The 22,326-nt window shown below is 38.6% G+C and overlaps 1 protein-coding gene across 1 annotated transcript in view; it reads right to left on the bottom strand.

Annotated features, from left to right (window-relative positions):
- The window catches only part of NUMB (NUMB endocytic adaptor protein), a 191,091-nt gene that overhangs the window by 92,094 nt on the left and 76,671 nt on the right, over positions 1-22,326 (bottom strand). The window contains exon 3 of the mRNA XM_017528515.2: positions 15,038-15,122. The gene's annotated coding sequence lies outside the window, so the exon portion shown is untranslated. The remainder of the gene's footprint in view (positions 1-15,037; positions 15,123-22,326) is intronic.

Genomic DNA, 22,326 nt, shown 5'->3' with positions numbered 1-22,326 from the left:
ATAGCTCACTGCAGCCTTGAGCGCCTAAGCTCAATCGATCCTCCCACCTCACACTTTTATGCTTGTTGAATTTAAGGGGCTTATTTATAGGGCTTTCAGGTTGGGTTTAAATTGTGGAGGCTCCTGAATGCCAGAGTCAGAAATAATACTTTAGGAATCACAACAGTTTTAGAACACAACCAAAGATAAAAGTTTGACACACAACTGTGTTCACTGTCACTTTACTCATTAACACAACTGTTCCAAATAGGAAGTCATAACTACCATATCAATTAAACATCAGCCAGATATTTTTCACAGTAATATATTTTTTCACAGTAATAAGCTTTATGCTTATCAAGATAAACATTTTGAACACTGTCAAATATGTGTGTATGGAGGATTACATGCACACACACATACACAGTAATTTGTTCTACCCAGGAAAGAAGAAGACGAAATAATGAACATTAAGCATCCACTGTGTGAATGGTAGTGTAGTAGGAGTTTCATGTGGAAATTATAGATGTTAAGAAGTAATTGTCCCTAATCACAGGAAGCCCACATCAAAACGAAGAGAAATTAATTGCAGGATTAGTTCCTAAATGCTCTCTATGAAACATCATATAGAAAAAAATGACAAACTAAAACTCCAAATAAAGCTTTCTAAATGAATTCTGTTAAAAAAAAAAAAAACCCAACTAGAAAGCAAAGTTTCATCTGACTTGTTCTCACTAACTAAAGAGGTTAAAATACATAAAAGAATCTTTCATGGCCAGTCATGTAAGGAGGATGTACCTTACATGCCTCTAAGCAAATAAAAATTCTCTGATAGAGAATAAAAATCAGTAAGTGTGTTTTATATGGCAAGCTACAAGCAGCTAGAAATGGATTTATCTGCTGGAAAAAAATAATAAAACTATAAAGACCAGGAATTAATGGCACAAAAAGTGTAATTTCTAACAATGGCAAAATTTCAATATGGCATATGTAGTCAGCTTTACAGTTCCAAAGTTAAATTATTTTAATATAAAAAAGCTTTAATAAGAGCTAGTGGTTGGTCAATCTATAAGATCACTTTTCTAGGGTAGTTATTTACACTGGAATAGGTCACTCAGGAAGACTGTTAAAAGTCTCACTTTTCATTTTTTTTAAATATGGTTTAAAGATTCTGGGAACTATATTTTACACATTCCAAACAAGACACTAGTCTAACAAAAGAATGTCCCTGATCTATAAATGTATGTGAAAAATCATTCACTTGAGAATGAAAGATAAGTCACTAACTAGTAGTTATATGCCATGAATTATTGAGCAAAACGTTAGTATCCTGATATTTAAAGAATTCCTAAAACTTGATATTCAAATCAAATAGTTTAAAATATCAATGGAAAATAGGTAAAATGTGCAAGCATTTTACAAAAGAACAGAAACAGCCCACGAGCACAGGAAAAAAAAAAAAGTTCAACCTCATCAGTAATCAAGAAAATGTAAATCAAAATACCATATGATATTTTACATCTATCAGTTTGGCAAATATTAAAGAATCAAGACAATAACATACGAAGCAACAGGCATCTCATACTGTCATAGGAGCATAAATTGATATAACCATTTTGAAACATAATTTGGCATCATCTAGGGAAGTTTAAGGATGTATATGCCCTTACAACCCAGCAATTCTATTTTTAGGTATATACCCTAGAGAAACTCTTACACATGTATGTGCACAAAGTGTGTACAATAATGTCTGTATGGCATTGCTTATTGTCTGTAATCAACAACCGAAATTTAAAAAAAATACTGCTTGTGTACCAGGCACTGTTCTAAGCACTTTGTATACAATGATTCATGAAATTTTCACAAGAGTCCTATAAGGTTGATTCTATTTTTAATCTCCATTTCACAGATGAGTAAACAGGCACAGAGAAGTTAAGTAATTTGACCAAGTAATTTGGTAAGTAGCAGAACCTCCTGGAGTCATAGTCTGTGCTCTCAGTCCCCATATTATACTACCTCTCAAAAATATACAACACTATACAAGATAATACTTAGGGATACATAAATATTTTACAAAACTGTAAACAAGATAATTAGAAATGTGATTAAGGGCAATGTTATTTCTTAGGGAAAGGAAGGCAGGACATAATTGGGAATGGTTCACATGGGGACTGCAAAAGTTTTCGTCACATTCTAAAGCTGAGTAGTAAACAAGTTCTTTTCATTATACTACATATACCTACATATGTTTTTTGTTTTTTGTTTTTTTTTTTGCATGTTTCAACTATTTCATATTTTTTGTTAGTTGGAAAGTAAGTCATCTAAAATCCTTTCTGGAATTGAGGAGAGAGATAAGGTATAGAAATATAAATACATACACATACAAAATTATGAAACATCTAACAAAAAGAAAAATAAGTAACACATATGAGTAATTATAAAATGAAAGTCTCATTTTTGCTAAATGAATAAAGTTATTAACATTTAGTCTGAACAGCCAAATCTGGAAGGAACCAGAATCTTCTGAAGGGCCATTAGAAAGCTACAACGCTTAGGGAAATGGGGACTATTTCTCTTAAGAGATTTTTCTCCCTAAATTATGCTTGTTTGCTTTTCCTTGTTCTATAATCATAATTATGCTCCTAAATTTAGGTCTCTCTCACATACAAATTGGACGAGACAGGGATATACTTCAGAAAGTTCACTAAGAGAAAAAAACAGAAAACAAAAATTAACCCCTACACCACATACTTGATACACAAGACTCATTCAGGAAAGTTGACCCCAATACTTAAGACTGGTTTCCCATAGGGGGAAAAAAAAGGCCAAGCAGCCAAAAGTTTAAATTACTCACTCTTGATTTTTACATTAGTTTGTTCTAAACATAGCAATGTATAAACCAAAATATAAAACCATGGGCTGCATTGTGAATATCTGATTTTAAAAAAGTATACTCACAAATTACCTAGCTAAAATTCCTTTTTCAGGAGACTTGAATCTCACTTAGATGTTCAATTCCAAAAATAGCATTAAAGGCAATATCATATAAATTCAAAATTAGACTGAAAATACTTTACGTCATCCATAAAGTGCAGTACTGTACTATTTTGCAAAAAAATCCAACCCAGCCCGGGATTCTTTCTAGTATGGAACAGGGTGTTGTTTTCAACTAGACACAGTTGAAGTGGCTGGCCTATGTTTAGGGGCTATGAAAAAGATACCTAACACTAGAACCACACAACGTGCTCATATTTTAGGAGACACAAAAACATTATAGAGCAGAAACTCAATGAGTAGAGCTGCAGAAAGAATCATGTATACTATTTAATTCACGTTTTACTGTTCTCTAAACAAATTTTTTTCAGTGTTAATATATACAATTCCATTGTTTTTCTTTTTTCTTTTTCTTCTTTTTTTTGAGACATGGTCTTCCTGTGTTGCCCAGGCTAGAATGCAGTAGCACAATCACAGCTCACTGCAGCCTCAACTTCCTGGGTTCAAGTGATCCTCCAGTTTCAGACTCCCAAGTAACTGGGACTACAAGTACACACCGGTTAATTTTTAACCAAGCATGCCTGGTTAAGTTTTAAAATTTTTGTAGAGACAGGGTATCTCTCAGTTACCTAGGTTGGTCTCAAACTCCTAGGCTCAAGCAATCCTCTTGCCTTAGCCACCCACCCGAAGTGCTGGGATTACAGGCGTAAACTACCACGCCCGGCCTCTATTCCCAGTCACACTACTATTCCAGAATTTTACAGAGAAAGTTACAAGAAAAAAATATGCACTGACTGTTCATCTGCCAAAAGCAAAATGAAAAATTTGTTCACTCACTTAAATGTAAGCTAAAATGCCAAATTAAATCATAATATTAAAGAATAGAATATTGTATACAAGCATAAAGTAGTTCCTTTTTGAATTTTCTTTCTTTTATTTCTACTATTTCTAATGACGTAGAGCTTGCTTTTTGACTTAGAGTGAAGAAAAAAAAATCCTTTTATCTGATCAAGTAAGTGAAAAAATGTAAGGAATCCTAGTCTCTCAGTATGGCCAAAGGACCTACAGAGGTAAGTTGTCTAGACAATCCCCTACTCCATCAATGAATTTTGTGAATTCTGTATTACATTAGATACTGTTCTAACTGGTATAATTTGCCTAACAGGAAACAATTTAAAATTTACTAAGTTATGTCATTGGCTTGGTATTCCACCTGAGCACTGAGCCAAATAAACAGCAACAAAGTACAGCTTTATCACTAACAGCTAAATAAATATTTCCAATACTTAACTCACAAGACTAATAAAATTCATTTTAAATGCTCATAGTTTTTGGATAAAAGTTAATTTACAAACAGATTCATGGAAAGGTAGCAAGAACAAAGGATATTTATTTATTTATTTTAAAGACAGTTTCGCCATGTTGGCCAGGATGGTCTTGCTCTCTTGACCTCATCATCTGCCCGCCTCCGCCTCCCAAAGTGCTGGGATTACAGGCGTGAGCCACCACACTAGGCCCGGTTTTTTTTTTGGCGGGGATGGAGGGGGGGGACAGAGTTTTCCCTGTTGTTATCCAGGCTGGAGTGCAATGGTACAATCTTGGCTCACTGCAACATCTGCCTCCCGGGTTCAAGCAATTCTCCTGCCTCAGTCTCCCAAGTAGCTGGGATTATAGGCACTCACTACCACACCTGGCTAATTTTTTTTTACTTACCAGAGACAGGCTTTCACCATGTTGGTCAGGCTGGTCTTGAACTCATGACCTCAGGTGATCCCCCAACTCGGCCTCCCAAAGTGCTAGGATTATAAGTGTGATTTACTGCACCTGGCAGGGTATCTTTTTTTTTTTTAACCTTTTTTTTTTTAGATAGGGTCTCACTTTGTCACTCAGACTGGTGTGCAGTGGTGCAAACACAGTTCACTGCAGTGCTGATCTCCTGGGCTCAAGTGATTTTCCCACCTCACCCCTGAGTAGCTGGGACCACAGGCATGTGCCACCATGCCTGCCTAATTTTTGTATTGTTGGTAGAGACAGGATTTTGCCATGTTAGCTAGGCTGGTCTCAAACTCCTGGACGCAAGTAATCCACCTGCCTTGGCCTCCCAAAGTGCTGGGATTACAGGCGTGAGCCAGCATACCTGCTCTAAACCTATCTATCTAATCTATCTATCTATCTATCTATCTATCTATCTATCTATCTATCTAATCTATCTATCTATCTATCTAATCTATCTAATCTATCTATCTATCTATTTATTTATTTATTTTGAGACAGAGTCTCCCTCTGTTGCCCAGGCTGGAGTGCAGTGGCTCAATCTCGACTCACTGTAACCTCTGCCTCCGGAGTTCAAGTGATTTTCCTGTCTCAGCCTCCAGAGTAGCTGGGAGTACAGGTGGGTGTCACCATGTCCAGCTTTTTTTGTGTATGTATGTGTATTTTTAGTACAAAATCCTGTTGGCCAGGATGGTCTCGATCTCCTGACCTCATGATCTGCCTGCCTTGGCCTCCCAAAGTGCAGGGATTACAGGCGTGTGCCACCGCGCCTGGCCTAAACCTATTTCTTAAAAGAAATACTCAGCTATTGTGCAAACCTAGGATTCAGTGAATTTGAAATTTATTTTTACTTCAGTTTTTTTTTTTTTTTTTTTTTTTGATAGGCTACACATGTTAGGGTTCCCTGAGTACTGTACTGCCTCATTTCATAAAACTCTGCCATCTACAGCATTTTCAAATAAGAAATTGTAAGAATAGACTAAGATTTTTCAATAGCTAAGACTAAAAATTACTTTGCTTCATCAGCTATCAAACCAGAGATTTTCAAACAACAAATTAAGTCTTGGCCATCCTAAATACTGGTATTTGAGAACAGAACACTGTCAGTTTGAATGCCACACTTCCCCAGAAACATATTACTCAGCCCTGATTACCATTTGGACTGAGTATTCTCAACCAAGGGATCACGTACCCCACAAGCTCTTCAGGCTCAGCAACCCCTTAATATTATGTACAAATATGAATATATGTGTGTCTGTGAAGTTTCTGGGGCCAGATTCTTCCACCATCAGAATCTCAAAGGATGTGTAACCACCAAAAAATTTAAAACCATTGATTTAACAGCATTCCATGATCCAAATCTATTATCTGACATTAATTTTAGGTTTCTGCCTTATTTTCACTTTCCCACTCACGTTGTCCACAAAATTTCTTCTATTATTTTGATATGTGACTTTCCTATTCACCTTTAAAAATAATAATAGAAAGTCAAATCTTCATAAAATGAAGAAGCACCCTATCAACTTGTAACTGCAGTCAAAGGTGGTTTCAAAAGTTGAAGCTATATGTACATGTTTTTTAAACGTTTTTTAAAAGCCATCTTTTCTGAGAGACTTTTCTTGCATTTACAAAAACAATCTTATATTTTCGTTGCTCGCTTGGCTTTCAAATGAGAAAACACTGGTGAACTGAATTTGTGATTTGATGGTATTTACCTTTTCAAGCACGTTAAGGCTGGGCGCAGTGGCTCACGCCTGTAATCCCAACACTTTTGGAGGCTGAGGCAGGTGGATCAGCTGAGGTCAGGAGTTCGAGACCAGCCCAGCCAACATGGCAAAACCCTGTCTCTACTAAAAATACAAAAATTAGCTGGGTGTGGTGGCACACAGCTGTAATCCCAGCTATTCAGGGGGATGAGGCACGAGAATCACTTGAACCTCAGCGGTGGAGGCTGCAGTGAGCTGAGATTTTGCCACAGCACTCCAGCCAGGGCGGTAGAATAAGAATCTGTCTCAAAATAATAACAATAGTAATAAGGCATATTAAGACTTTACAGATAAAAATACATATAGCCATCACCCAAACTCCACAATACACATACACACAGAATGACTTCATTAGAATAATATTACTTTAAAAATTAAAACTTTACTTACAAAACAAAATGATTTTGCTCTGATATAGCAAGGACTAATTTAAGCAAGGAACATCTTGATGTAAAAGGACAGAAGTGCTGAGGATGCTAGCCTAGTTTTTACACTAGCTTTCCTCCTGCATCTGTCAAGTGTGGGATGAGAAAAGATGCTGGAATCTGGAGACGCAGACTAGAATAAAAATATTATTTGATTCCAAGAATGGGGAGGCGGTGGAGGAAATGCGGTAGAAGAGAGAAAAAAATGCCACTGGAAAAATTACAGAAATAAGAAATAAGAAGCTGTTAAAAACAGCTCTGCTTCCCTTTACTGACAAATAACTTGGCAAAATATCTATACATCTCTCTTCAATTCTTCAGTCTGCTGTAGTCTTATTCCTCTTTCTTTCCCTCACCCCCGATTCCCCCTGCCAAACCGTCAAAAAAAGACTTCTAAAATATATCTCAAAACTGTCCACTGCACTTAATCTTCACCACCCATAGTCCAAGGTAACTTTGTGTCTTACCTGGACTAGTATAAGCCACTAGTATTTATTTCTATGTCCTCTATTGTCCCTCTCTAATCAGCTATGTACAGTGTAGTAACCATAATCTTCAAAAACATAAAATGGATCATGGCATTGCTTAATAGTTCCATGACTTTTCAATGTATCTTCAAATAAAATCCAAACTTTCATTATACAGTGAGTCAGTATGGCATAACTCACACTTCTCAAGATGTGGTGCTTACAATAGTACCAGAATATCACAAATACACAGTACATATTAGCATATAAAGGTATGGCCCCGGCTCAGTGCAGTGGCTCACGCCTGTAATCCCGACACTTTGGGAGGCTGAGGCAGGTGGATCACCTGAGGTCAAAGTTCGAGACCTGTCTGGCCTACAGGGTGAAACCCCATCTCTACTAAAAATACAAAGAAGGCCAGGTGCAGTAGCTCACACCTGTAATCCCAGCACTTTGGGAGGCTGAGGCAGGCGGATCACCTGAGGTCAGGAGTTTGAGACCAGTCTGGCTAACATGGTGAAACTCTGTTTCTACTAAAAATACAAAAAAAATTAGCCAGGTGTGGTGGCACATGCCTATGTAATCCCAGCTACTCGGGAGGCTGAGGCAGGAGAACTATTTGAACCCAGGAGGTGGAGGTTGCAGTGAGCCAAGATCACACTACTGCACTCCAGCCTGGGTGACAAGAGTAAAACTCCATCTCAAAAGAAAAAAAAAAAAGGCTGGGCAGCGCACACCTGTAATTCCAGCACTTTGGAAGGCTGAGGTGGACAGATTACCTGAGGTCAGGAGTTCAATACTAGCCTGGCCAACATGGGGAAACCCCACCTCTACTAAAAATACAAAATATGAGCCGGGCTTCATGGTGGGTGCCTATAATCCCAGCTATTCTGGAGGCTGAGACAGGAGAATCGGTTGAACCCAGGAGGCGGAGGTTGCAGTGAGCTGAAATCACAGCGTTGCACTCCAGCCTGGGCAACAAAGCAAGACTTCGCCAAAAAAAAAAGGTATGGCCCCTGCATGTCTCTCTTGCCTTGAGGTGACATTCTTTCCAACTAACTCTTTATAAGCCTTTCAGTTAAATGCAAGCTCATTCTCACTCTAGGCCTGTTGTTTCCCTCTCCCTGAAATACTCTTCTCCCAGACCCCTTCACCAGTACATTTGTCTCCCACTAATACTTAACTCAACCTAAATGTTGACATCTTCTTTTTCTACATTCTAAATACCATCCTGTATAATTCCTTATTATATACTACTCTTTTCACTTCCTTCACAGTGTTTTACATATTTTTTCTTTTTTTTTGGCACAGGGTCTTAATCTGTCACCCAGGCTGGAGTGCAGCACAATCTCAGCTCACTGCAGTCTCAACCTCTCTGGTTCAATCAATTCTCCCATCTCAACCTCCAGAGTAAGTGGAACTACAGGTGCATGCCACCACACCTAGCTAATTTTTGTATTTTTTGTAGAGATGGGGTTTCACCATGTTACCCAGGCTAGTTTTGAACTCCTGAGCTCAAGCAACCCGCCTGCCTCAGCCTCCAAAAGTGCTGGGATTATAAGTGTGAGCCACTGCACCTGGTCTATAGTTTCTAATTACTTTGTTTCACTGCTTCAGCTCTTCCTTGATCATCAGATGCTTCAGCGTCCATTCCATAAATTATCTAACTTGCTAAAGGTAGAAAGCATTGGTTTCTGTTCTTTGTAACTAAAATAATCTTAACTAATGTAAGTATTAAGTATTCTCCTTTGACCAAGAAGCTAAATAATTGGTCACTAATATACATATGTCAAAGCCTGTGCTACCCCGATTATACATAGATTCTTCCTTTTTTTGATGTTTCAGAATTTTTTTTTTTTTTTTAGTTTTATTTTCTGGTTTGGGGGTACATGTGAAGGTTTGTTACATAAATAAACACGTGTCATGAGGGTTTGTTGCATATATTATTTCAACAACCAGGTATTAAGCCCAGTACCCAATAGTTATCTTTTCTGCTCCTCTCCCTCCTTCTACCCTCCCCACTCAAGTAGACCCCTGTGTCTGTTGTTTCCTTCATGTTCGTAAGTTCTTATCATTTAGCTCCCATCATTGTTAATTAAATAATATTCTATATCCAACAAAGTATTGTGCTAGGTACTAGAAGAGCCCAGATAAATTTTTTTTTATTTTAAAATAATTTTATCAAGACCTCAAGGTCTTGAATGATATAAGCACACAATGAAAGAGATAGAAAAAGGGCATTTCAAATAGCAAAATGGGGTAGGATGAAAACTCATGTAAAAATATGTATTTCCTCAAAACTAAGATATTACTGATTATAAGACGCACCACTGTTTTATGTTCCACCAAAAAAGAAAAAAATGGAGGCCAGGTGCACTGGCTAACACCTATAATCCCCAGGAAAAGGGAGAGGGGGAGAAATAGGTGAGAGAAAAAGAAAATTATCAAATTATCATCTGATTTTTTTTTTTTTTTTTGAGACAGCATCTCACTCTTGTCACCCAGGCTGGAGTACAGTAGTATGATCACAGCTCACTTCAGCCATTACCTCCCAGACTAGATGATCCTCCCACCTCAGCCTCCTGAGTAGCTAGGACTACAGGTGTATACCACCATGCCCAGCTATTTTTTTTTTATAGAGATGGAGTTTTGCCACACATTACCCAGGCTGGTTTTGAACTCATGGGCTCAAGTGACCCACATGCCTCGGCCTCCCAAAGTGCTGGGATTACAGGTGTAATCCATTGCACCTGGCCTATCACTCTATCATTAGTAGAAAATCAGTCTTCCAAGAACCTCAGCAAGTCTCAATAATATGAAATATTGGTTATTCATTAAAATTTCTTATCAAAAACTATTTAGAATACTGAATACATACCACCCCAGCAAAATATTAAATATTATCAAAAGGTGGAGAAAAGGCCATTGGAAAGACTGCTCACGGGCTAGGTGCAGTGGCTCATGCCTATAATCCTAGCACTTTGGTAGGCTGAGGCAGGAGGGTCGCTTGAGTCTAGGAGATCGAAACCAGCCTAAGCAATATAGTGAGACCCTCTCTCTATTAAGAAAAGAAAAACTGGCCGGGTGCAATGGCTCATGCCTGTAATCCCAGCACTTTGGGAGGCCCAGGCGGGTGAATCATGAGGTCAGGAGTTTGAGATCAGCCTGACCAACATGGAGCAACCCTGTCTCTATTGAAAATAGAAAAAACTTAGCTGGGCATGGTGGCGCATGCCTGTAATCTTAGCTACTCGGGAGGCTGGGGCAGGAGAATCATTTGAACCCAGGAGGCAGAGGTTGCAGTGAGCCGAGATCACGCCACTACATGCCAGCCTGGTCAACAAAAGCAAAACTCCATCTCAGGAGGGAAAAAAAAAAAGAAAAATTTAGGCTGGGCATCACGGCTCATGCCAGTAATCCCAGCACTTTGGGAGGCTGAGGTGGGCGGACCACCTGAGGTCGGAAGTTTGAGACCAGCCTGACCCACAAGGAGAAACCCCATCTCTACTAAAAATACAAAATTAGCCGGCCATGGTTGCACTGGCCTGTAATCCCAGCTACTCCAGAGGCTGAGGCAGGAGAATCACTTGAACCCAAGGTGGGGAGGTTGCGGTGAGTCGAGATCACGCCATTGCACTCCAGCCTGGGCAACAAGGTGAAACTCCATCTCAAAAAAGAAAGAAACAAAGTAAAATTTTAAATAAATAAAGCCAGGCACAGTGGCTCATGCCTATAATTCCAGCACTTTGGGAGGCTAAGGCAAGTGGATCACCTGAGGTCAGGAGTTCGAGACCAGCCTGGCCAACATGGCAAAACCCCATCTCTACGAAAAATACAAAAAATTAGTTGGGCACAATGGCCTGCGCCTGTAGTCCCAGCTACTCAGGAGGCTGATACAGACAATCACTTGAGCCTGGGAGGTGGAGGCTGCAGTGAGTCGAGATCACGCCATTGCATTCCAGCCTGGGCAACAGAGTAAAACCTTGCTCCAAACAACAACAAAAAAACAACAAAAACTCTAGACAAAACTAATGCATTCCTAAAGACACTCTCTAAAAACTGATCTAACTAGAAACACAATCCTAAACGAAACCATTTAGAATACTGAATACATACCTCCCCAGCAAAATATTAAGCCCATCATCCCCCAAAATACCATGCATACAGAGTTAAACAGGAGTTCAACCAAACTTTAAAAAAAAAGAAAAAAAGGTCATTCCAGTCCTAAATAAATCTTTTCTGGGGGAAAATAATTTCTAACTCATTATTAGGCTGGCATAATCTAGATACCAAAACCAAACAAGGACAAGAAATTAAAATTATGGGCCAATTTCATCTGTGGACGAACATAGATGCAAAAATCATACACAGTCTCATGCTTGTAATCCCAGCACTTTGGGGAGCTTAGGCGGGAGGATTGCTTAAGCCCAGGAGTTTGAGACCAGCCTGGGCAACATAGCAAGACTGCATCTCTACAAAAAATGTTAAAAATAGCCAGGCATGATGGTGCACCCTTGTAGTACCAGCTGTTCAGAAGGCAGATGTGAGATGAACACTTGAGCTCAGGAGTTCGAGGCTACAGTGAGTTATGATCACACCACCGCACTCCAGACTGAGTGACAGAACAAGATCCCATCTCTTAACAAAACAAAATTAATAAACTAAATCCAACTATTTATTTTTTTCTAAAAAGTCCATAATGACAGAGTTGGGTTTATTTCAGTAATTCTACATTATAAATGTCAACACCACATTAACAAAATAAAGGAGGAAAACTATGTGATCATTTTGTAAATGCAGAAAACACATTTGATAAAATTCAATGCTCATTCTTCACACACACAAAAATCTTAGCCTACTAGGAAAAGAAATGCTTTTAAGCTAGGAAAAGTTTCTATCAAAAATATATAGGAGGCCGGGCACAGTGGCTTAAGCCTGAAATTCCAAAACTTTGGGAGGCTGAGGTGGGCGGATCACCTGAGGTAAGGAGTCTGAGGCCAGCCTGGCCAACAAGGTGAAACCCCATTTCTGCTAAAACGACAAACATTAGCCAGGCATGGCAGTGCCCACCTGCAGTGCCAGCTACTTGGGAAGCTGAGGTGGGAAAATCACTTGAGCCTAGGAGGCTGAGGCTGCAGTGAGTTGAGACTGTACCACTGCACTCCAGCCTGGGTGACAGGGTGAGACCCTGTCTCAAAATAAATGAAAATTAATACACACACACACACACACACACACACACACACAGACAGAAAACCTTAGTCTTAATAGCGAAACAAACACTTCCTCTAAAAAATTAAGTACAACATAAGAATGGCCACTATTTTTTTTAGACAGGGTCTTGTTCTGTTGTCCAGGCTACAGTGCTGTGGCACGATCGTGGCTCAGTGCAGTCTCAACCTCCTGGGGTTACGCAATCCTTCCACTTCAGCCTTCTGAGTAGCTGGGACTACAGGTTATGTACCACCACACCTAGCTAGTTTTTAATTTTTTTGTAGAGATGGGATCTTGCTATGTTGCCCAGGCTGATCTCAAATTTCTGGGGTCAAGCAAAGGAATGCCTACTATTAACACTTGCACTGAATACTGTACTAAATAGTTAAGGCAAGAGAAAGTAATAAAGCACAGGAAAGAAACAAAACAGAAATGGGAAGAAAACAAGAAGAAAAATATGCCATTTACAATAGAAACCAGAAATAAGGTCTGTTACTTTTTCTTTTTTTAAGACAGTTTCACTGTGTTGCCCAGGCTGGAGTGCAGCGATGCAATCTCAGCTCACTGCAACCTCCACCTTCCAGGTTCAAGCAATTCTCGTGCCTCAGCTTGCCAAGCAGCTGGGATTACAGGCATGTGTCACCAAACCTGGCTAATTTTTGTATTTTCAGTAGAGCCAGGGTTTTGCCATGTTGGCTAGGCTGGTCTTGAACGCCTGGCCTCAAGGGATCTGCCTGTCTCAGCCTCCCAAAGTGTTGGGATTACAGGCATGAGCCATCATGCCTGGCCATCTTATTTTTCTTCATGGAAAAAAGAGAAAATAATTTACTGAAAAATATTTTAAATCTCTAAATAACCAAAAAGATACTTTGATCGAGGATAGTTAAATCTCAATACCATAAAAGAAAGAAAGAAATTAAATGTATGTGTAGAATAAAAGCTATAAGCTGGGCATGGTGGTGCATGCCTGTAATACTAGCACTTTCAGAAGCTGAGGTAGAAGGACTGCTTGAGCCCCAGAGTTTCAGACCAGCTTGGGCAACATAGCAAGACTCTGTTTTTATAAGAAAAAATTTAACAATTAAAAAAAAAATAAAGCTACAGAGTTCTGGGGTTCATATACAAAGCAGGTCCCATTCTTTAAATAATAGCTTTTGAATTATTGTGTAATTTTACTCAAATTATCTCCCATTCATGGATAGTTATGCAAGAGATATAAACTTATTATTAGTAAATAATCAGGGCCAGGTGAGGTGGCTCACACCTGTAATGCCAGCACTTTGGGAGGCCAAGGTGGGAGGATCAGGAGGTCAGGAGATCGAGACTGACCAACATGGTGAACAGGACTTTGGGATTCTGATAGCTACGATAAACAAGTATGAGAAAAGAATACATGATCAGTACATGGCTGAATTCTAGCTGAATGTGCTGTGGTTCCACTGGTTCAAAAGTCATTCAGAATACACATTCACCATAGTAAAAGTTCTAATAAGCACTCCTGCAAGTGATGCAATGTTGCCAACATTTTATGTAATATATGAGGTTTTGGTTCTTGGTATTCTTCTATCAAGACTGCCAAAACACCATCTCCTTAAAAGCTACCTGAAAATGTGGACATTTATTCTAAAGACAAATTGCATTCTGAGGGAGAAGACAGACAAAATACATTCGTAATGCAATGACCATGTTAGGCTCAATGGGTACTTGTAGTGGACCTATGTATAAACCTTATATATGTAAGGCTCTTGTACATGTGAGATCTATAAGCAGTTTCCCAAGTTGCTTTACAATAGACCTAAATTTGATCAAATGAATGACATTCTTTAGATCTAACTTATTCAAATTTAATTTTGGTTTATGTAAGTTTTGTCATATCCTACATTGCTGCCTAAACATTGCTTTATCTAAATTTCCTAACACAAAATTAGATATGATGATAATTTGCTTCACTGGTTGCTAGGAGATGACAATACTAATCACTGACATTCACCGAATGCTAACTGTGTGCCAGGCATTGTTGTAAATGCTTTGTATATATTAAATCATTCAATATTTACAAACTTATCAGGTGGATAATATTACCATCACCATTTTACAGATAGAAAAACTGAAGTATGGAAAAGTTAAGTAACTTTCTCAATGTCACACAACAAGTAAATGAAGCGGTTTAAGGGTTCATACCCAAGTAGTCTGTCTCCAGAGACTAGACCTTTAATTACCATTCATACTGCTTTTCACAATATTGAAAAGATATGTGAAATTATTATAAAGGACAAAAACACTCAGCATTAAAAATATTATAAGTAAGAGTTAAAAAACAGTTAAGCAATATTAATACTAATACAACTTATCACAGGTTGATACTTCACAGCTATTTTGGATTCATGGTTATGATTAAGAGTTTTGAAGTTGGACAGACCTGGCTCTGAATCTTGGCTGTGCCCTTTACAAGTTGTGTGATTTTGGACAAGTTTCGTAACTTCAACAAGCCTCAGTTTCCTCATCTGTAAAATGAGAATAATAAACATCTCACAAAGTTGTTGTTAGTAACATAATTATTGCTGCATTACACTAATATAGTAACTGCAAACAAAACACATATACACAAAATAAAGAGAAGGAGATCCCAATTTTCCCCATAAAACAAAGACTTTATTATGATGATATAACAAAGATGATCACTGCAAGTTACTCCAGCAACTGTAAGATCCACACACTAATGTAGGACCATAATCTCTAATATATGACAAATAATTCCCCTACATAAAAGTCAAATATCTATAAATTACTGGATCTTTGAAATAAAATACTCTCTCTCTCTCTCTCTCTCTCTCTATATATATATATATATATAAAATAAGACAAATAGATAGGATATTGTTATTTATTGAGAGCAGCTCCCACAAATCCCATCTTACACATATCTCTAGTAAAACTGGTAATTAGTATTCAATTCAAGGGGCCCAAAACAGGAAGAGCTGTGTCAAGAAGGATCAATTTGGGCCAGGCACAGTGGCTGATGTCTGTAATCCCAGCACTTTGGGAGGCTGCAGCAGGATAATCACTTGACCCCAGGAGTTCAGGACCAGGCTGAGCAACATAGGGAGACCTCACCTCCACAAAAAAATTTAAAAATTAGCCAGATATGGTGACATGCACCTGTGGTCCCAGCTACTCCGGAGGCTGAGGCAGGAGGACAGCTTGAGCCTGGGAGGTCGAGGCTGCAGCAAGCTGTGATCATGCCATTGCACTCCAGCCTGGACAACAGAATGAGACCCTGTCTCAAAAAACACCATGGACGAATCTCAAAATAATCATCTTGAATGAAAAAAGCCAGGAAAAAAAAAAAAAAAAGAATCGATTCGTGTGGTACTGATAGGAAGGAATATTTACAAGAGATAAACAGAAAAAAGAAAGACATATTGCCAAAGTTGTAGGGAAAATGAACCCCAGAGGTCACTTGAATATGAGGGAAACTTCAAAACACTCTAGAGTATCTCCATGTTTAATCCCACAGTCCTATATTTATTTCCATTTTCACATGAACATAAACAAAAAATTCCATTTATTTTCTTGTAGCAAACAGTAGTTTCTGCAAAGTGTTAAAAAACAACAACGACAACTAAAAACTTGGCTTGGAATTTGTTTTGCATATTTACTTCTGTCCCCAAAGAAAATATGTGACTGCTAAGAGGTAAATATTATAGAATGACAGCTATAGAACTGAGATTTGGTTTTCAAAAATGGAAAGTGGTCACAGAGTATCTATTCAGCTATACAGCTATATACTAAAGATTTGATTTACAAAGAAAATTACACAAGCAAAATTAAACTATGAAATGGTATTCAAGGTTAGAAACATGGCAATCAGATAAACTATTTACAGAGAACCTACTGTGTGTGATGCAGTCGTCACTATACTCAGTATTAACAGGAGTTCAGAAAACCACCAACATAATCTGTAAACTCTAGGTTCTCATAATCAAGAAAAAGGAATATAAAAAGTCTATATGACAAAATACTGCAAATGCTTTAAGAAAGGCACAAATCACAACATACCTTAAGAGGAGGTTGAGATCACTAACCTGGAGAGAGGAAACGAGAAAAGACTTCATAGAAATTGCAGCATTTGAAAAGTGGAATTCCAACAACCCCAACTTCTGAATATAAAAACAACTTAAACTAAAAAGTATTCCTTCTGTTAGTATAGAAGTGCATATTGCCAAAAGAAAAATAAAATAAAAAAAAAGTGTATATTGCCTCTCAGTTGCCACTAAAATGGAAGGTAGATAATAAAAACGTACTAAATAAATCAATAGAATCTTTTTCTCTTTTCTTTTAGGAGATGGAGTCTCACACTACCATCCAGGCTGGAGTGCAGTGGTGTGATCTTGGCTCACTGCAACCTCCGCCTCCTGGGTTCAAGCAAGTCTCCTGCTTCAGCCTCCTGAGTAGCTGGGATTACAGGCGCTCGCCCCCAAGCCCAGCTAGTTTTTTGTATTTTTAGTAGAGACAGGGTTTCACCATGTTGGCCAGGCTGGTCTCAAACTCCTGACCTCATGATTCACCCGCCTGGGACTCCCAAAGTGCTGGGACTACAGGCATGAGCCACTATACCCAGCCCTAGAACATTTTCAAGAAGGTTTTTGACAATAATAACCATATCTTCAACTGCAATTTACTTTCAAATACTGTACTTAGAATTTTACACTAACAACCCCAGTGCGGTGGCTCATGGCTGTAATCCCAGCACTTTGGGAGGCAAAGGCGGGTGGATCACCTGAGGTCAGGAGCTCAAAACCAGCCTGACCAACATGGAGAAACCCCCTGTCTACTAAAAATAAAAAATTAGCCAGGCGTGGTGGTGCATGCCTGTAAACCCAGCCACCCAGGAGGCTGAGGCAGGAGAATCGCTTGAATCCAGGAAGCAGAGGTTGCAGTGAGCTGAGATTGTACCACTGTACTCCCTCTAGGCAACAAGAGTGAAACTCTGTCTCAGTAAATAAATAAAAGAATTTTAGGCCAGGCGCGGTGGCTCACGCCTGTAATCCCAGCACTTTGGGAGGCCGAGGCAGGTGGATCATGAGGTCAAGAGATCGAGACCATCCTGGTCAACATGGTGAAACCCCGTCTCTACTAAAAATACAAAAAATTAGCTGGGCATGGTGGCGCGTGCCTGTAGTCCCAGCTGCTCGGGAGGCTGAGGCAGGAGAATTGCCTGAACCCAGGAGGTGGAGGTTGCAGTGAGCTGAGATCATGCCATTGCACTCCAGCCTGGGTAACAAGAGCGAAACTCCGTCTCAAAAAAACAAAAACAAAAACAAAAACAAAATTTTACACTAAGAAATTTAAAAAAAAGAATTTTAATTACAGATTTGAAATAATAGACCATTCATTCAATTATTAATACTTTATAAAGTGAAAAAGTGTAACTGGACACAAAAATTACCTCTAAGAATTAAGGTAGTAAGACACAAAGGGATGTGAAATGAGTTACACAGAGTTGACTAATCAAAGGAAGCCTAATTTTCTGTCCACATCTCTTCCCACCTCCAAAAGAGAAACTTATCAAATGCATTTTATGAAAAAGACACTTTAAAAAGTGTCTTTAGTAACAGATTTACATAAGATACAAAATTCTTTTTAAAAAGTTTATTAAAGTATAACATATGTAGAAAGAAGCATACAAAGTGTAGAGCTCAATTACTTTTCACAAAGAAACACACAAGCCAGATGCCTGTAATCCCAGCACTTTGAGAGGCCAAGGCGGGTGGATCATCTGAGGTCAGGAGTTTGAGACCAGCCTGACCAACATGGAGAAACCCCATCTCTACTAAAAATACAAAATTAGCCAGACATAGTGATGCATGGCTGTAATCCCAGCTATTGGAGAGGCTGAGGCAGGAGAATCGCTTGAATCCAGGAGGTGGAGGTTGTGGTGACCCAAGATCATGTCATTGCACTCCAGCCTGGGCAACAAGAGCAAAACACGGCCAAAAACAAAAAAAAAGAAACAGGTAATTGGAATCCAAAGCAAAAACAGAACATTAGTAGCACCCTAGAAACCCCTCTATGTTCCTGCTTCCAGTCACTTCCTGTTTCCCTACCAAAGATAGGGGAAAGATCTTAATTAACTTCTAACATCACAGATGTGTTTTGCCTATATTGAATTTTATTTAAAAGAATCATACAATATTACTCTTGTGTTTGGTTTCTTTCACTCAATATTATGTCCATGAAATTCATCCATACTCGTGTGCTTACAGTTTGCTATGATTTGAATGTTTCTTTCTTCCGAAAACTAAGTGAAATCTAATTGTTATTATAATGGTACTGGAGAGTGGCACCATTAAGAAATAATTAGACCATGAGGGTTCTGCCCACATGAGTAGGATTAATGGATTAACACCAATATAAAAGGGTGTTAGAACAAAGGCCATCTAATTTTTACAAAGTGCCCCTTTGTAAGAAAACTTACTAAATAGGAAGTGTTTAGGAAATCCTTGAACTAGCTATTTTAAAAATATTTAAAGCAAATGAATACAGAACATGAGGTGCTCGAGGTTACTATGCAATGACAGAATAACAAAAAAATCAGGTTCTTCTCTGTATGTCAACAATTTGGAATTTTCCTGCATGATCAGCATTTCCTTTGCTACTTTATTTTCTCTAAATAATTTTTTGTCACTTCTGTGAATTCTATAAAGTCAGGTTGGTTTGATTACAACTAAGATATATGAAAAGGTTTTAGGTAAATTTTTAACTTTATATAATTTCAAATTTAAAGAAAATCTGCAAAGATTATCAATTATTTACATTTCATCCAATTTGCTTTATCATTCATTCTCTTTCTCGTTCATTTTTTCTTGAGATGGGGTCTCACTATGTTTCCCAGGCTGGTCTTGAACTCCTGGGCTCCCACCTCGGACTCCCAAAGTGCTAGGATTACAGGTGTGAGCCCACACCAGGCCTATCTCATACATTTTTTTTTTCTTAATCATATGAGAGTAACCTGCAAACACTATATACCATTTTAGTCCTAAATGTTTTTGTCTATTCTCCTAGGAACAAAAATATTTGCTTAACTACAATATAGCTAAGCAAATCAGTATGAACATTAAAGTTACTATGTAACTACAGTCCACATATAATATACAGTCCATACTGAAATATAGAGAACTTAATTAGGTGTGTTCATTGTTACAGGGAGTTATGATTTGAATGAGTCCCCCCCAAAATTCAAGTGTTACCAATGTGAGAGTATTAAGGGGTGAGGCCTTTAAGGGGTGATTAGGTCAGGAGGGTTCCTCCCTCCTGAATGGGATTAAGGCTTCCTGCAACTTCAGCTAGCTGGTTTTTCCACTCTTTGACCATTTGAAGACACCGTGTTCCTCTTCTCCGAAACAGACAAGTGAACCTGCCAGCACCTTGATCTTGGACTTTCCAGCCACCAGAACGGTGAGAACATAAAATTCTGTTCTTTATAAATTACCCAGTCTCAAGTATTCTGTTACAGCAACACAAATGGATTAAGATAGAGGAGAAGTGGCCGGGCTCAGTGGCTCATGTTTGTAATCCCAGCACTTTGGGAGGCTGGGGTGGACAAATCACCTGAGCCCAGGAGTTCAAGACCAGCCTGGGCAACACGGCAAAACCCCACCTCCACTATTAATAAAAATACAGGCCAGGTGTGGTGCAGTGCCTCATGCCTGTAATCCCAGTACTTTGGGAGGCAGAGGTGGGCGGATCACTTGAGGTCTGGAGTTCAAGACCAGCCTGGCCAACATGGTGAAATCCATGTTTCCACTAAAAATACAAAAATTAGCCAGGTGTGGTGGTGGGAGCCTATAATCTCAGCTCTTTGGGAAGCTGAGGCAGATGAATCGCTTGAACCTGGGAGGCAGAGGTTGCAGTGTGCTGAGATCACACCACTGCACTCCAGCCTGGGAGACAGAGAAATACTTCATCTCAAAAAAAAAAAAAAAAAGAGAGAGAAATAATTGCTTCTAGGCCCTCTTAGAAAACAAAGCTGGAATATACACGTACATATATAAATGTGTGTGTGTGTGTGTGTGTGTGTGTGTGTGTGTGTGTGTGTATACAGACACATGCATATGTATGCACACAAAGCTGGAATATACATATATAAATGTGTATCATATACACATACATGCATATGCATGCACACATATGTATGTGCCTGTATGTGTATATAACTGTATAAAAATATATGAATACACATATGTGTATTCTCCTACATTTATATAGCTATTAAATGCTTAAATATACATATTTATATATTACATAGATATGAATAGCTATTAAAAACCGTAACTTTCAATTCAAATTCAACATCATGGGGTTTATTCTAGCCTTTTCTCTTTTCCATATATAAAACTCCTTTCTCCAACAATGAAAAAACTTGACTCCTATTATCCTCAATATACTTACTCATCTGTTCAATCCTAGAACAGACAAAAAAGTTTCAAAATTGCTAATTCATACCACTACAAAAAAAAGCCTAGAAACTAAGACTCATTATTTATATTTTTGTTTATCTTTTGTTTAAGCGTATACTATGCTCAAATTTTACTTACCTTTCTTCCTTAAGTGTAGCTGAAATACAATTAGGTTCATCTGACTCTGTTTATACTCTTAGGGTTTTATCCCCATGTTTATTGATTTTTTATTTTGTTTTTTATAAGTCTCTAAAACATTAGCATGACATTCTCAAATGAAGTCATTAAAATTGTGACCAGTATTCTCTCTGTCACAGATGTTGCAATAGAGCTTTATAGTTTAGGAAATATATTTCCCATAAAAAATGAACTTTTCCATAGCCACTGCAAGCATCTACCACCACCCTACCCAGGCCCAGCTGTTTTCTAGGAATTACTGTCTTTGGATAATACAGAAAGAAGGGATAAAATGAAATGGGTGTACCCTATTCCAGCAACTTCACAGATCATTACTTGTAAGGTAGCTTCAAACCGTGCTCCTTGTAGTGATGCCACAAAGTGCAAGGGCAGGACCCAGTGGGTAGAACAGTAAGTCCCTGCCCTGTCTTCAATTAAAGCTGCTATGCTTTTACTGGTATACTATATTGGGCGTTAGCCTCAGATTTTTTTCATTCAACTCACTTAACAAATATTTATTGAGTGTCTATGCTTAGCAGGCACTGTTCTTGGTGCTTGGGATATTTCAATGAACAAATCCGTCATGGGACTTACATTCTAGTTGCGTGGGAGACAAACAATAAACATAAGTAAATTATATAGCTAGTTAAAAGCTAAACGCTATAGGTCAGGCGCAGTGGCTCATGCCTGTAATCCCAGCACTTTGGGAAGCCGAGGCGGATAGATCATCAAGTCAGAAGTTCAAGACCAGCCTGACGGTGAAGCCCCGTCTCTACTAAAAATACAAAAAAATTAGCCAGGCATGGTGGTAGGCACCTGCAATCCCAGCTACTCAGGAGGCTGAGGCAGAGAATTGCTTGAACCCAGGAGGTGCAGGTTGCAGTCAGCTGAGATTGCAGTACTGCACTCCAGCCTGGGCAACAGAGCAAGACTCCATCTTTAAAAAAGAAAAAAAAAAAGCTGTAGAAAAAATATGAACAAGGTAAAGGAGTTTAGAAATATCAGGGTCAGGGAAAAGAAACATAATTTGCAGTATTAAAATGTTTGTGTTAGGTCTCACTGAGAAAGGAAA

Source organism: Cebus imitator, unplaced genomic scaffold, assembly GCF_001604975.1.
Source record: "Cebus imitator isolate Cc_AM_T3 unplaced genomic scaffold, Cebus_imitator-1.0 Scaffold54, whole genome shotgun sequence".
Taxonomy (NCBI): Eukaryota; Metazoa; Chordata; class Mammalia; order Primates; family Cebidae; genus Cebus; species Cebus imitator.
This window is presented reverse-complemented; position numbering and strand designations above follow the sequence as displayed.